This window comes from Eubalaena glacialis, chromosome 1, assembly GCF_028564815.1.
Source record: "Eubalaena glacialis isolate mEubGla1 chromosome 1, mEubGla1.1.hap2.+ XY, whole genome shotgun sequence".
Lineage (NCBI taxonomy): Eukaryota > Metazoa > Chordata > Mammalia > Artiodactyla > Balaenidae > Eubalaena > Eubalaena glacialis.
Genome location: NC_083716.1, coordinates 80,119,573 through 80,133,864, shown reverse-complemented (window position 1 = coordinate 80,133,864; position 14,292 = coordinate 80,119,573).

The window sequence follows — 14,292 nt, the reverse complement described above, 5'->3', positions numbered from 1 at the left end:
CCATAGCACCAATAATAGCAATTAACACACTAGATTATGACACCCACAATGCTCCACAAACGAGGCTTGTTTACGACTATATTCTCAATGCCTGGTATAGTACTTGGTTCATAATACACACTAAATAAATACCTATTAAATGGATGAATGAATAAACTCAAAGTTCTCCGTACACAAAATTTTAACTTAGGCCAAATTAGGCATCACTGTATCTCATTCTCCATTTGTTTGCTCATCCGCCCTTTCCTCTTCTGTTCCTAGTCACTTAGTGGATACTCATCAGTTTTTGCTGCTCAGCATCTGAACCCTCTTCAAGACTCAGTGGAAGGTATGGTCCTATCTCTCATTACAGAAGCTAACGGCTTGTAAAAATGTTACTTTGACCATGGCTAGACACTGGTTGCCATTGTAGATACAGGATGGGGAGATGTTCCTGGGTCTGTTGCTTTCTGAATCATAATAATCTCTGTAATACTACTTCCTGAGCTGTGGATGACAGTCAGAGATTCAAATGTAGGGGTTTCCCACATGTTCCATATTGTTCCCTTGTCTGCCCGCCCCCTAATGAATAGGACAATATGAGAACTTGAAGATTCTGCTCGCCTTGTCTCTGGAGTGGTCCTGGGTGCTGGCCACCCATCCCACTTGGCATAAATGCCACATAGATCAATGTGAATTGTGAGACGGATACAATCAATTTTTCAGTAAAGAAAAAAATAACATGCCAAGATTTGTCCTCATTTGAGGTACTCTTTCTGGATAATTTCCTTTTACTTGCATTTGGATTGCAGCCAGATCCTTATGTTTTCAAAACCCAGAGATCCCACAACTTGATGGGATGATCCTCCCCATAAGTCATCGGAGGCCCCAATTAACTGTGGAGTCTGCAACAGTCAAAAGGAAAGTTGGCAATCTCTGATAAAAGCTAAAACTTCACTTAAATATTTTCTCTTTCAGAGATACAGGTGTAACTCAAAAGGGTATTTCAGTTATATTTTCAGAATCCACAGTTTACAAGGCATCATTTCCCTGTGTATGTGGACTCATTCACTTAGGGTTCTACCATAGCAGCCAGTTCATATTATGAAATTAAAGCCAAAAAGGAATTTTACCAAGAAGAAAGTGTACTGTAATTGGAACTGCTGGGTGGGATCTGGGGTTCTAGATGTTGTTCTTGACTATGCTGTGGCTCTGATGGTTCTAGAAACATCCTGGCCCCCACCGTTAGCATCTGTTTCCAGGTGAAGCTGGGCTACAATAAGGGTCTAGGGCAATCCCTGAAAGGAAAAACAAAATTTTTTTTCGAACATAGTCTGATAAATTTGGAAGGAGGAGGAAGGTCAGCTGCATACCATGTGGTCACGTGCAGGACCTTCTTTGCAGCATCTGCAGCTCTAGGTGGCCTAAGTCTGTGGTATGTGGGAATGGACCTAATTTTCCATCCCCCAGGGCAGCTCTGAGTACAAGTCAACCTTACTAGGAGAGTACTTTTGCAAACTGTTTAAAGTAAGAAAAACACTGTCTCTGTGATACTAAACTTTCCATTCAAATGGGAATAAAGAGCCCTGAATTCAGGTGTGTTGCCCACAGGGAGATGTTGGGAAACAGCTGTCTCTCAGATTGATTGGTCTCTTCTAATTTTTATCCAGATGTGTGCCAACACCAAGATCCAGCTGGAAAGTATTTCGGCAATCTTCCCTTTTCTCATAACTACTCTGCAAATGCTGGCAGCAAAGTATGGCCAGCCACAGCACTAATATGCTTCCAATTAAAAAATTGGTCAGGACGCTGATCACCACTGGTCTGCCACAGGACACCCTACAGGACAGAAAAGGTCTGGGATGCCTGACTCCTCCGAACTTCCTCACTGTAGTCAGTAGCTGTTTGGGGCATGTAATCTCAACTTCAAGGCTTCGGAGGCACAATCACCCAGAAGTTCTTGTTAAAAACACACATTCCTTGTTCCTGCCCTTAATATATGGCATCAGAAATTCTGCACAGGGAATCTGCATTTTAAACAAGTTCCTGGTAAGATTCTTACGTACTCCAACGTTTAAGGACTTCTACATATTTTAGAGTCCAGACACAGTGTTCCAACCACCATAAGCCAGTATTTACTTAATAGCTCCCAAGTCACTGTCCTGATAGAGGCTCTCCATTCTGGCAGCTCTTACTCCTAAATTCCAACCTGCTGCGGCTACCTCTCATTCACATGCCATTCCTGGTTCCCGACCAGCCTTCTTACCTGGTTTCCTGGCTCTGCTTAGTTTTGGGAACATAAAATCTTAGGATGTCAGAGCTAGAAGGGACTTTAAAGGTCACCTCTTCTGACACCATGTTCCGTGAAGGTCTGGCCTTGGTGGGGGACCCACTGAATCTTCTCTTGAGAGATTCTATTTTGGGAAAAATCAATACCTACACAACCAAACCCACATTTTTCTAATTTGACAGTTAGGTACTGAGAGTCCAGCACTGTGTTAAAAGGCTCAGCTCTGAGAAGCCAGAGCCATTTCAGTTCAGAGGCGACATCATCTAAAGCAAGCCATACATGTATTGTTCTCTTTTTACTGTTTTTGTTTTGTTTTGTGATTAGTTATCCCTGAGTGCAGGTTTTATGTATCATCAGCATTATACTCTTGTGTACTTAGCACAGGCCTGCATATTAAGGCTCCTGGAAAATATGTGTTTAATTGTGGAAAGAAGGTAGAGAGGAAGGAAAGGAGGAACCAGGGCAAAGATTCAAATCCAATTCTGTCAGGGTCTCAAGGCTGAGCTCTTCCTACTTTCGCATACTACCATTATTGCATTATTCTAGTCTCATCCACTAGGTTGTAGTCTACTTGACTACAAGGTTAACATTTCATTTATATCACCAGTGCTTTGTGAAGTGGCTTCCCCATAGCAGATATAGTAGATAACAGATATTTGTGGAATTAACAAAATTAACAGAATAATAGTTTAATTTATGTGAGTGGAGATTGAGTAATGAGAACATGCCAGGGGATGTTAGTGAATTTTATCTGGCACTAAACCTCCTCTGTGTAATTGTCCTTTATAAATAATTGCCCTCCTCTTAGCATCATAGAGGGGAAAAAAAGCTTATCTGGTCTCTTAACCATAATGGAGTGTAACAAAAACTGACAATAAGTGGGTTCTCTGTATGCTGATCATCTTCTATCTCCCCCCTGATTGGCTGAGAGCTGGGGGCAACACACAATGGAGCTTGCTCTCCCTAGTCCTTCCTCCATGACTTTCCTTCTGAGCTGCCATGCCCCTTTCTAATGGTTCATTTCTCTTTCCCTTTCACTTAACTCAGCTTTTATACATCTGTCCATCACTGACTCTCTAACTACCAGCTAGGATGGCCTGGCTCTTTTTTAACTTTCAAAGGAAGCTGCCTGCTCTGAATGTGTGATGCTAGAGAATGGGTTTAGTAAGTCCTTAAGAACAGTTGTTTATATTCTTTCAAAGGTTGCCAAGTAATAAATAGTTGTCTGAAAGTGAAGGGTAAAGTGGTATTTCATCATCCTGTTCTCTGGTGTTCTAGTGATGGCTCAAATCATAAAACATTGTGTTTCAACCTTTGTAGGGAGATCTCATCAGTCCAGGGTTACTGAGTGGGCATAGACACTGGCCTCCCTACTCAGTACCCAGGGCACTACTCAATTCCAGCCTAGCTGGAACTCCGCTGGTTGAACCTTTGAAACTCTGAGGCTGATTGAAGCTTCTAAGCCAACAAAAAGAGGCAAAGGCCCTTTGTACTTCAGCAAGGAAATGTTCCAGTTCTTTTGCACTTTCCTAATGAAAGCAGCCCAGCAGCCCTAGTGTCCCTGGCACACAGAGGGGGGTTGTAGGGAATAAAGGGAATTTGACTCTTTGGGGTCACTCCTCTCTTCCCAGGGACTTTTATAGATGGCTTTCCAGCCATTGAGAGGTTTGCTACTCATTCAGATTTCATAGCTTCGAATCTTGGGGGAAAAAAAAGAAGTGCTATTTTGTGTATTGCTGAACTGTATCAAATGTTCCAATGCATCTCACACATGCCATGTCTCATTTACATTAGTACCCACCTAGCTTCATTCATTTAGGTCAACTGACCAGGCTTCTAGGGATTTAGGTTTGCCATCTCAAACTGAATTTGTAAATTACAGGGCTAGCAAGATGTAAATTGTTCACCATTGTTGTTACTGCTGGATCAAGTTAAAGTGCTTTACAGTATGAATTCAGGTATTAATTCCAGTACCATGTAATGCCTCCAGTAAGCTGAGTGAAGGGAGTTTTCCATTCCTTCCTGACACAGTATTAGAAAATGTGAGATTTTAAAAAGTGCAGGACCCAAATTCCAAATTCCACTGTGACTAGTTATGTTAGATATCTGGATATGGAAATTGAGGTAAGTAGAATTGCGAACAGCAGGCCTGAAAGGAGCTTTGCAATTTGATCCCCAATCCTTGACTTTATAAATAAGCTATCTTATTTATAACCCAGAGTAATTACTGGATATGAGTTAATGCATGAGATGACAATAGTGTCCTCCTGGTCATCAATTAGAAATCTCCAAATTTGCTGAACCCATTAGAATAATTACGGTATAGCATCTGAGCTTGCAATGAAAGAATGCAATGTAAAAGATGGTTCTGGTACCGCTTAGAAGCATCTGGCCCTAATCAGACTCCAATTTTAGACATAGTCCTACCTAAAGTTTCCTATAATTTATTACATCAGAAGACTGAAAGAGTTATTTTTATGCAGAGAAAATTGGACTCAAGTAAAAGTTATTTTCATCACTTCATCTAATTACAAAGCTGAGCATAGAACCATGACTACTGAAATATATTACAGATATAACAAAGAGAGTGAATAGCAATGAAAGATGGTCTTGACTAGCTGCCAAGGCAAGCAAAGATGGGGGGAATGATTCTCATGATTAGAGGGGAAAGGAAGGAAGCAGTAATTTCTTTTCAGAATGTTTACACACTCTGTTCAGTTAGATATTTTAAGGGTTCATGTTAACTATGATATTGATTATTCCTTAGTAGCATGTAGCTCATCTGAGCAATGAAGTGTGTTTTTATTTCAAGTGACTTCAAGGGATATGTTCTCCCACTGAGAAAATAAAGAGAAAGACATAGTTGGGCCAGGGAGTGTGAATTTGAGCAAACAGACATAGAGTCTAGATTTAGGCTACAGGTCCATATCCTTTTGGGTGATTCTTTCCGTCCTTGGGATAACACAAAACTACATTAGCATTGAGGAGGAAAACATTAGCACTGAGGAGAGAAAATTTAGGCAAAAACAGTACCTTGTGTTTAAAAGTGAAGCAAAAGAAAATTTAGCATGATGAAGGAGAGCTCATAAATCAGTCAACGATTCTGAGTTTTTTATAAAAGCAAAGAACTCTATTTGGTTCAGAGAAAAACTTCAACTTCCTCTTAATTACCTGTGGCAGGTTAAATAGATTTAGCTTATCTAGTTTCTTTCTAATACTTTGCTGCTGAGAAGCAGTTTGCGTACAAGTCCAAGAAACCTGGAATTAAATCCAAACCGTGTAGTTTAGAGCCATGTGACTTTAAGCAAATCACAATCTCTCTAAACCTCAATTTCCTCATCTGTTAAATAGTATAAATCAAGGCTATTTTTAGGGTTGGCATGAGAGGTAAGTGCAAAAAGATAAACCTCAATAAACAGTAGTTTTAAATTTCTGATGAACACATTGTTTTCTAAGACTCAGCACTGTCAGTATATTTCCATTGTCTCTGGAAGTGACTGGAAGAAGAGTTATTTTCTTATTCATTTAGTTACCCTTGCTGCCCAGGGAACAAACAGCTTGGAAAAAAGATATCTCTACTCCAGATGAGGGTTTGCACTAGCCCAAGATATATTACTTCCTAGAAAATGGAAGAGGCAGAAAGAGGTTGGAGCGCGTAATTTTCATGCTCCTGTGAGCTAAAAGCTTATTGTACTTGCAGTTTGGCAAATCCCTAGAATTTCAGATACAGAGTCATATATAAATATGTTAGTATATAAACATAAATACCAGTGGCCAGTTGAGGAGGTGGTGAAAGGCATCACTCCATAAGCATGGACATTTTTATTTTGTTTTAAATTCTTATTACTGAGCATCCACTATGTGTTCAACACACACATAGTGTTTAGGTACTTTATATATGCCATTTCATTTAATTCTCCCATTATCCTATGGAAAAGATGTTATCCTCATTTTGCATTTGAGGGAATTAACAGAGAGGTTAACCTGGATTCATGAGCAATGTTTACAATATAAAGCAGAGGTAGGGAGGCCAGGTAGGACTCATTTGCAGTAATCTAGTTGAGAGGAATTATTTTTCTGTAAGAATGGAGAGAAGTAAATCTTTTGGAAAGAGTCTACGATGTTGTTTTTGCCCCAAATGGCATATTACAGAAATCAATTAATCCAGTTAAATTGCAACAAAATGTGCAAACATGTTCTTATGACTCATCTGGATCATATCTTGTACTTTCCCTTTAATAAATGTCATTTATAAATAAATTAAAAGCACTTGAATTCAGGGATAATGTCCAAACACCCATCTAGTCTCTACTTTAAAGACTTTTAGATAGCGAAATTGAGAAATGTGCTTTGCAAAGTGTTCCGCAACCCTGACTGCCAGGACTTGCTTTTGGAAATCTGAATAAAACTGAGCCTTTGGTTGGTGAGCATTATGTTGGCTCTGAAGGAATCACTATCATCTCAAAAATTTAGCCTTATCATGAATCTACTAAATGAAAATAGCCAATATAATCTTGTATTATTTAGCTATTTCTTTTATACTGCCACTCCCTTCTCTATAGTGAACCATGTGTACAAAACAGCTGTAAAATTAAGGAATATATTTAAAATATATATGTCTATGAACTCCATTTTGAATGACTTCCCTATAACTAATAAGTTACATTGTTGGCCACTAAAAACATTTCCTCCACTAATCTGACACTGAAGTCTTGTATTTTGCCATCAGAGAGGCTTCCAGTATCAAAATGCTAATTACTCTAGAGTGGGTTTCTCAAACTTGACACTCCAATTGTCATTTTGGACCAGACAATTCTTTGTTGTAGGGAGTTAGTTGTCCTGTGCATTGTAGGATGTTTGGCAGCATTTCTGGCCTCTCCCCACTAAATGCCAGTGGCAACTGCCCCCTACTTTTCCAAAATTATGATAATAAAAATGTCTCTAGACATTGTCAAATGACCCCAAGGAGGCAAAACTGCCTCCAGTTGAGAACCACAGCCCCAGAGACAAGACTATATTATTCCACTTTCAGTCACAGACAAAATGATAGTATTTGTTTTTCCATGTGACAAATGTCTGTAAGAATAAGACTCAATAGACAAGTCTGTCACCATCATTATTATTAAAAAAAAATTTATCTTTGTTAAAAGAAAAAGCAATATATGTCCATTGCAGATAAAAGCAGAAATACAGGTAAAACTATCAGAAAGTATTTACTCACTCTTTTTCCATGTTTCAGAAACAACCAGCATTATTATTTATGTATTAATCTTTTTGATCAAACTTCAAAATGAGATTATATTGTACACATTGCTTAGAAACTTGATTATTTTTAAAGTAATAATATATAAAATTTAGTTATCCACCTACAGCATAATTTAAAATAGAATAGCATTCCACTGTATGGCTTTACAATTAGTGAGTCATTAATTCATTTAATAAATATAGTAAACCTCTATGTGTCAGGCACTGTGCCAGGTGCTAGGGATAAAATATGAAGAAGATAAGTGGGCAAGAAACTGCCTAACTAAGTTGGAGAGACCAACAAAGAAAATAAATAAAGTAGGAGAGACTAGGCAATAGCCTAACACTCTCTAGGAAAACAGGCCTTGGCAGCCAGGTTAGACAAGACAAATGAGAATAGAAAAGTGAAGAGTAGCTAGTGCTGAAGACCAGCTGTTGTCCTATTGATCTATTTTTCTCTCCATTCAGTTATCATTATACTGCTTAATAAATGACTGAAGAATTTAAATTTTTATACAAACTTGAACATCTCCAATCATTCCTACCCCTGGTTTGGTAACCTTTCTGCTACTCTTCCTCCCTCCCTACTTCCCTAGATGTGCAGGCAAATGTTTGGTGTCTTGCATCTGTGTTCTTAACAGGTCTAGATATGCAGAGTGACCCTCAGACCCTAATGGAAGCACTCAATAGGTAAAAATTATGATTAAAAAGGTGTTTGAACTCAAACTGATACAGTGTTTTAGACTAAAGGTTTTCTTGTTTGTTTTTTGTGTTTCTTCTAAGTGTAATAACAGCCCTAATCTCTTCCTGATTAGTGTCGATATTCCTGCCAGAATGGTAATTCCCCTTTTTGTCAGCTGATCCCTCGACAGAAGTAGCCTTGGAAGGAAGGAGTTCAATGGGACTCTTGCTATTCCTTCTATAAACTTACAGAATCCAGAGCTGTAGGAATGGTAAGCAAAACTTCTCTGACTGGGTCACTAGGAGTGATGGGAAACAGGTAATCAGGACCATTTCTGTGTCTATTTCTTGGTTCCTGGACCCATGTATTTTGCTAATTGAAGAAACAGAACTATGTAATAGTCATTGATTTAGGATATATACTGTTCTTGGAAATGGCATCCCATCCTCACTGGGTATCATTTCTAAGCTGGCACTATAACTGGTAGTTCTGTCACTCCTTCAGGCCAGCAGGTCCAAGGCGGTACACTGTGATGGGACTAGTAGATCCCATTGTAATATGCCCATTGCTGCACTTTCTTTGCTTTAAAATAGGTCCCTTGATCTGTGTAATGTCTTGTGGTCAATGGATCAGGCTGTAAGCCTGCAGATAGTGGTGCTGACTGAGGACCTATAGGCAAAAAAAGACAAAACTCATACCAAGAAGAGAAGTCAGTTTCTATCAAAATGGAAACTTCTATTCAACACTGTACTGTAGTTCCTAGCCAATGCAATACGAGGAAAAAAAAAGAAATAAAGGTATTCAAATTAGGATGGAAGAAATAAAACTATTTGCAGAAGACATGCTTATCTGTGTAGAAAGTCCTAATGAATCCACAAAAAACCCTATGAGAACCAAGAAGTGAATTTAGAAAGGCCATAGAATATATATATATATATATATATATACACATATATATAAACTTTCAGCTTATGACACTTACATAACAATGGGATCAAAATACATTTACAAATGAAATAAAAACAAAATATAATAAAATTAACGATTAACAGCATCATTTTTATGTGATGGGTTCTTTTTTTCTTTGCTTTATCATGAATATCAGACCACTATATCATCCTACATTGTTTTGAGATGATCATGTCTACTACCCTGTTCCATGTGATAACTCCAATTCTTCTTCCGCTCTTTCTATTTCAGCTATTTATACAGCTTTCTGCAACTTATTTGCATTTTAATTGGCTTGAATACTTCATTTGTTTGTTAACTCCTGACTAGTAAGCATAAAAAAGTGATACAACTTGGACTCCATGCTATTATAATCACAACTACAAATATAAACTTCGGCACTGAAATGTTGTGGCAGTACTCAATTATATGTTATGCCCCAAATGATCCAGAATATGATTATATTAATTAATTTTAAAAGATTTTCATAAAAATATTAAAAAATCACACAGGGACCTCCCATAATAATATAACCATGGATTATACAGAGGTTCATGGATCCCACTTTTGAGAAACACTGTTAAATACCACTCATTTGGCAATAAACTCTATAAAGTCTGGTAGTACCTCTTATATTGTGTGCTATACATTAGAGCTAGGAACTTTTCAAGCTTTTATGGTACACTGAGAGTGTGCTCAGTGACGGTTTACTTCTTATTTCCTAACACATAGAGGATATTCTGATATTTATGGGTTAAAATATACCCAAATTCCTCTTCAGTGGACAGAATGCCTGTGACCTATATAAAATTCTAGGCTTCAAATTTCGCTTTCTCTGACTGTAAAAATGAGGACATTTCATATGTGTCATCTAGTTTAAGGAGATGCTCAAATTAATATTCCCTGAATACTAAGCATTAATGCTTTTATGCAATGCATGGGAATATGAGCTGTATCTCATTTGAACCTACCACAGCCCTCTGAAGAAGGTTATGCTGTTATCCCCACTTACAGTAATACTTAGGAAAAATAAAGCCCTGAGGCTTAGAGAGAGACAACAATTTGTCTAACATCACGTGACTATTAAGCAGCAGAGGAGGAGTTTGAACTCAGGCAGATTGGTTTTGAACCAGAGTAACAGACCCCCATGTTCCAATGCTCAGTGAATCCTGGAAGCTTCCTAGGTATCCTTGCTTCCTGAGTTCTACAGTTTGCTCCCCAGCTGATGAAGTTGCTTGGAATGCCTGTTACATAAACATTAGTAAGGAAACCTCATCTTCGGTGTATGAAGATCCATAAGAAAATGATCTTATTTCTCAATGGGAGTTTAGTAAGTGTATTTGTACTCTGGAGTTTCATGCATCTATTTTTTTTTAATATTTTGACTTAGGCAGCTGTGGCTTGCTAGGAGCATTAATGTACTTATGTAAGGATACTGACTTTTTATAGTAAAGAAAGAGATGATTCTAAATTTCTTTGATAATCAAAACTTAGCACTCCCCCTTAAAATACCCAAGAAAAGGAACTGCTTCTCCTCCATTTTCTACATTAACTCAGATGGAACTGAAGGAAGTTCACAAGCCATCTGGATTTAATTAGACAGTGCACTGTGTAGATATGCTGGTAGCAGCATTGCTGAGGGGAATTAGCTTTAATGGAAAGAACCTCAAATTTGGAGTCAGGAATTCTGGTTTCTCTCTGGCCTCTGTCACTAACCTCTCACTCTATGTTTTTCTTTTCTTAAAAAAAAAAATTTTATTTATTTATTTTTCCTGCGTTGGGTCTTGGTTGCTGCACACGGGCTTTCTCTAGTTGCAGCGAGCGGGGGCTACTCTTCGTTGCAGTGCGCGGGCTTCTCATTGTGGTGGCTTCTCTTGTTGCGGAACACGGGCTCTAGGCGCGCGGGCTTCAGTAGTTGTGGCACGCGGGCTCAGCAGTTGTGACTTGGGGGCTCTAGAGCGGAGGCTCAGTAGTTGTGGTGCAAGGGTTTAGTTGCTCCATGGCATGTGGGATCTTCCCAGACCAGGGATCAAACCTGTGTCCCCTGCATTGGCAGGCGGATTCTTAACCACTGCACCACAAGGGAAGTCCCTATGTTTTTCTTTTATCAAAAGAAAAGAATATCTCCTCTGGTAACTCACTGAGTTTTACTTTTACTTTGGAGGTCAGATAATATTTCAAAAAGCACAAATCACCTCCGAATACAAAAGATTCTTTTATTATTATTATTATAGTACTACAGAATTTAAACCATGTTTGTTGTTATTGTTGTTTTTAACAACTTTTATCAATATATGATAATTAAACGTCTTTGTCATTTGTTACTATTTGGTTGGACCAAAAATGGTGAGCAGGACATTTTGAGGCTCTATTTTTGGAGTCTAGTATCTCTGTATAACCTCCCTGAGCCACAGAAGCCCTCAATCATGCAAGTAGAGTTTGCCTTTATTTGCAGACTTCCTCTCCCCTTCCTATTTCCCTCAGGTTTCAGAAGTTGAAATATTCAGGCATGCACACAGGAAGTCAAAGAGTTATTACTGATTCCATAATGGGATGAGGATTCCAAAACAGTTCAAATGAGAGAAAAATAATCTGCAGATAGCATGTAATTAGCCAGCTGTGGCTGAGGGGAACCAGCTTCTATTAGGGGAATCTTGTATTAAATAATAGCAGTGTGCATTTAGCTGATTTTGGCCCTAGTTAGGAAACGTAGTGACTCTGCACAGAGTTTGCTCTTATAAAGATATTAGTAGCCATCCTCATTTCATGACCAAATATTTGGAAATTTGGGACATGCAGTGTGTTTCTGAAAAACGGTCAACTGTTCGTTAGGCAGTTTGCAGTAGGAGGGGTGAAAAGATTCCATATCTCCATTTATATTAGACTCTCAGCACCAGTGTTGCTCCTTTGGGAAGTCAGAGGAAGATAAATAGACAAAAAACAAACAAACAAAAAAAGCAAACAAAAAACTAGCACATGAGCACTGAAAACCTAAAAGCATCAAGAATATTTTTTTTTTTGCCAAAACCACTCTTCCAGGAGGCTTAGTCTGATTTAGTAGCTGAAAAACAGATTTTCATTAGTTTTCTTCCCCATCATCAAACTTTAATTTTGTATTTTTCTAATTTCTTTAAAAAATATTTTAAAGTATTATTACAAAGATGGTATGTGGTTTTAGTAGAAACATTTTATAGTTATTGCTAAACAGAAATGAAATAAGATGAAAAAAGCAATCAACTTGGACTAACCATGGGGTTTATCATCATCCTTGCTGACCTTCCTTAGCTTACTGACCAGTGAAGATTAAATCAGGTAAGTGGGGACTTCCCTGGTGGTGCAGAGGATAAGATTCCACGCTCCCAATGCAGGGGGACTGGGTTCGATCCCTCATCAGGGAACTAGATCCCACCTGCATGAAGCAACTAAGGAGCCCAGGAGCTGCAACTAAGGAGCCAGCAAGCCGCGACTAAGGAGCCTACCTGCCGCAACTAAGACTTGGTGCAATGAAAAAAATAAATAAATATTAAAAAAATAATAAATCAGTTAAGTGATGTGATAGTCCTTTAAAAGAGTCCAGTTGAATATAGAATAATAAGAGCTAACCCTCACTGAGTGCTTACCATGTGCCAGACATTGTTCTGACCACTGTGCAAGTATCCTTCTGACAACCCCAGATAGGTACTGTTATCCCTATCACAGAGATAACAAATGTCAAAGATGTTTAGTAATTCACCCAGGGTCACAAAACTAGTAAGGGACAGAACCTGAATTCAAACCCAGCAGTCTGACTCCAGAGCCCATACCCTAAACCCAGAGTCATCAAATTACATCCCAAAAGCCAAATCTGGCCCTGCCACTTGTTTTTGTTAATAAAGTTTTAGTGGAACACACACACATCAATCATAATCTTAAAACTAAGAGATAAACCTTGCTGATTATCAGTAGGTATGTCCATGGTTTTCCAATTCTTTCCTTTTTTTTTGATGAGAAAGGGAAGAGATGATAGTGTCTAAGAGTAGGGCATTTGTTAAACTTAATATTTATTACCAATTCCAGACAACTACCACTCAAAGAATTTATAAGAAAGACGTGTTCTACATTACCTCAAAGAGAACAGAACATAAATTCATTAAACCTTTTGCATCTATCTATTAGATAGGGCTAAACCCTCAGACAGATTTTGATCATGTTGGTTTTGATAGGCACAGCTAGCTATATTGTTGTATATAGCTCACGACTCAATTTAAATACTGATTTATGCCTTAACACTCAGTAGGACTCTGAAAATGCTACTAAGTTTTAGACCTTGGTTTGGAAGTCAACAACTGTGTGATGTAAACATATATTTTAAAATATATACTGAATCCTGCGCGCCTAGAACCCCTGCTCTGCAACAAGAGAAGCCACCACAATGAGAACCCCGCGCACCTCAACGTAGAGTAGCCCCTGCTCGCCGCAACTAGAGAAAGCCCACGTGCAGCAACTGAGACCCAACGCAGCCAAAAATAAATAAATAAATAAATAAATAAATTTTAAAAATAAATAAATAAAATAAAATATAAACACCAGTCATTCCTGAAAACAAGACAAAAACAAAACTCTAAAGGCCAGCAATAAGTGAACATCAACGTGTGTTTATTAAGCCCTGCTATGAGAACTATAAAATAGATATTAGAAAGATAACATCTTTATTTTTAAGAAGCATAAACCTTGCTGTAATAAAGTTTACTCTCTTCACGAACAGGGCTCCTTGCCAGTATATATGCATTGTTTAAAGCACATATCCCAGCTTATCCTATTCTATGGGGACTGTGAGTCTTTCATTGCCTTTGAACTATAACACTGTTATAAAATAACAGCTAATCTACAATAAGTTGATACAACTGTAGATACAATAAGTTGTAGATAACTGAAAGCAGTACAAAAGAATTCTTCTCTATAGATACATAAATAAATTCTGTCCAGTGTGAGTTCAAAGACTTCCCTCCTCCACTATGGAGGCCAGTTGTAGCTGTTTCCATAGTGGAAATTTGCAAATTCATTTCAACATTCCTGATCTACAATAATGTCTATTCTTCAGACACTTTTTTGAACTGGTTAAAACGTTACCAGTTCTCTTATTTATTTAATGAGTTAGGTAAAAATCTTT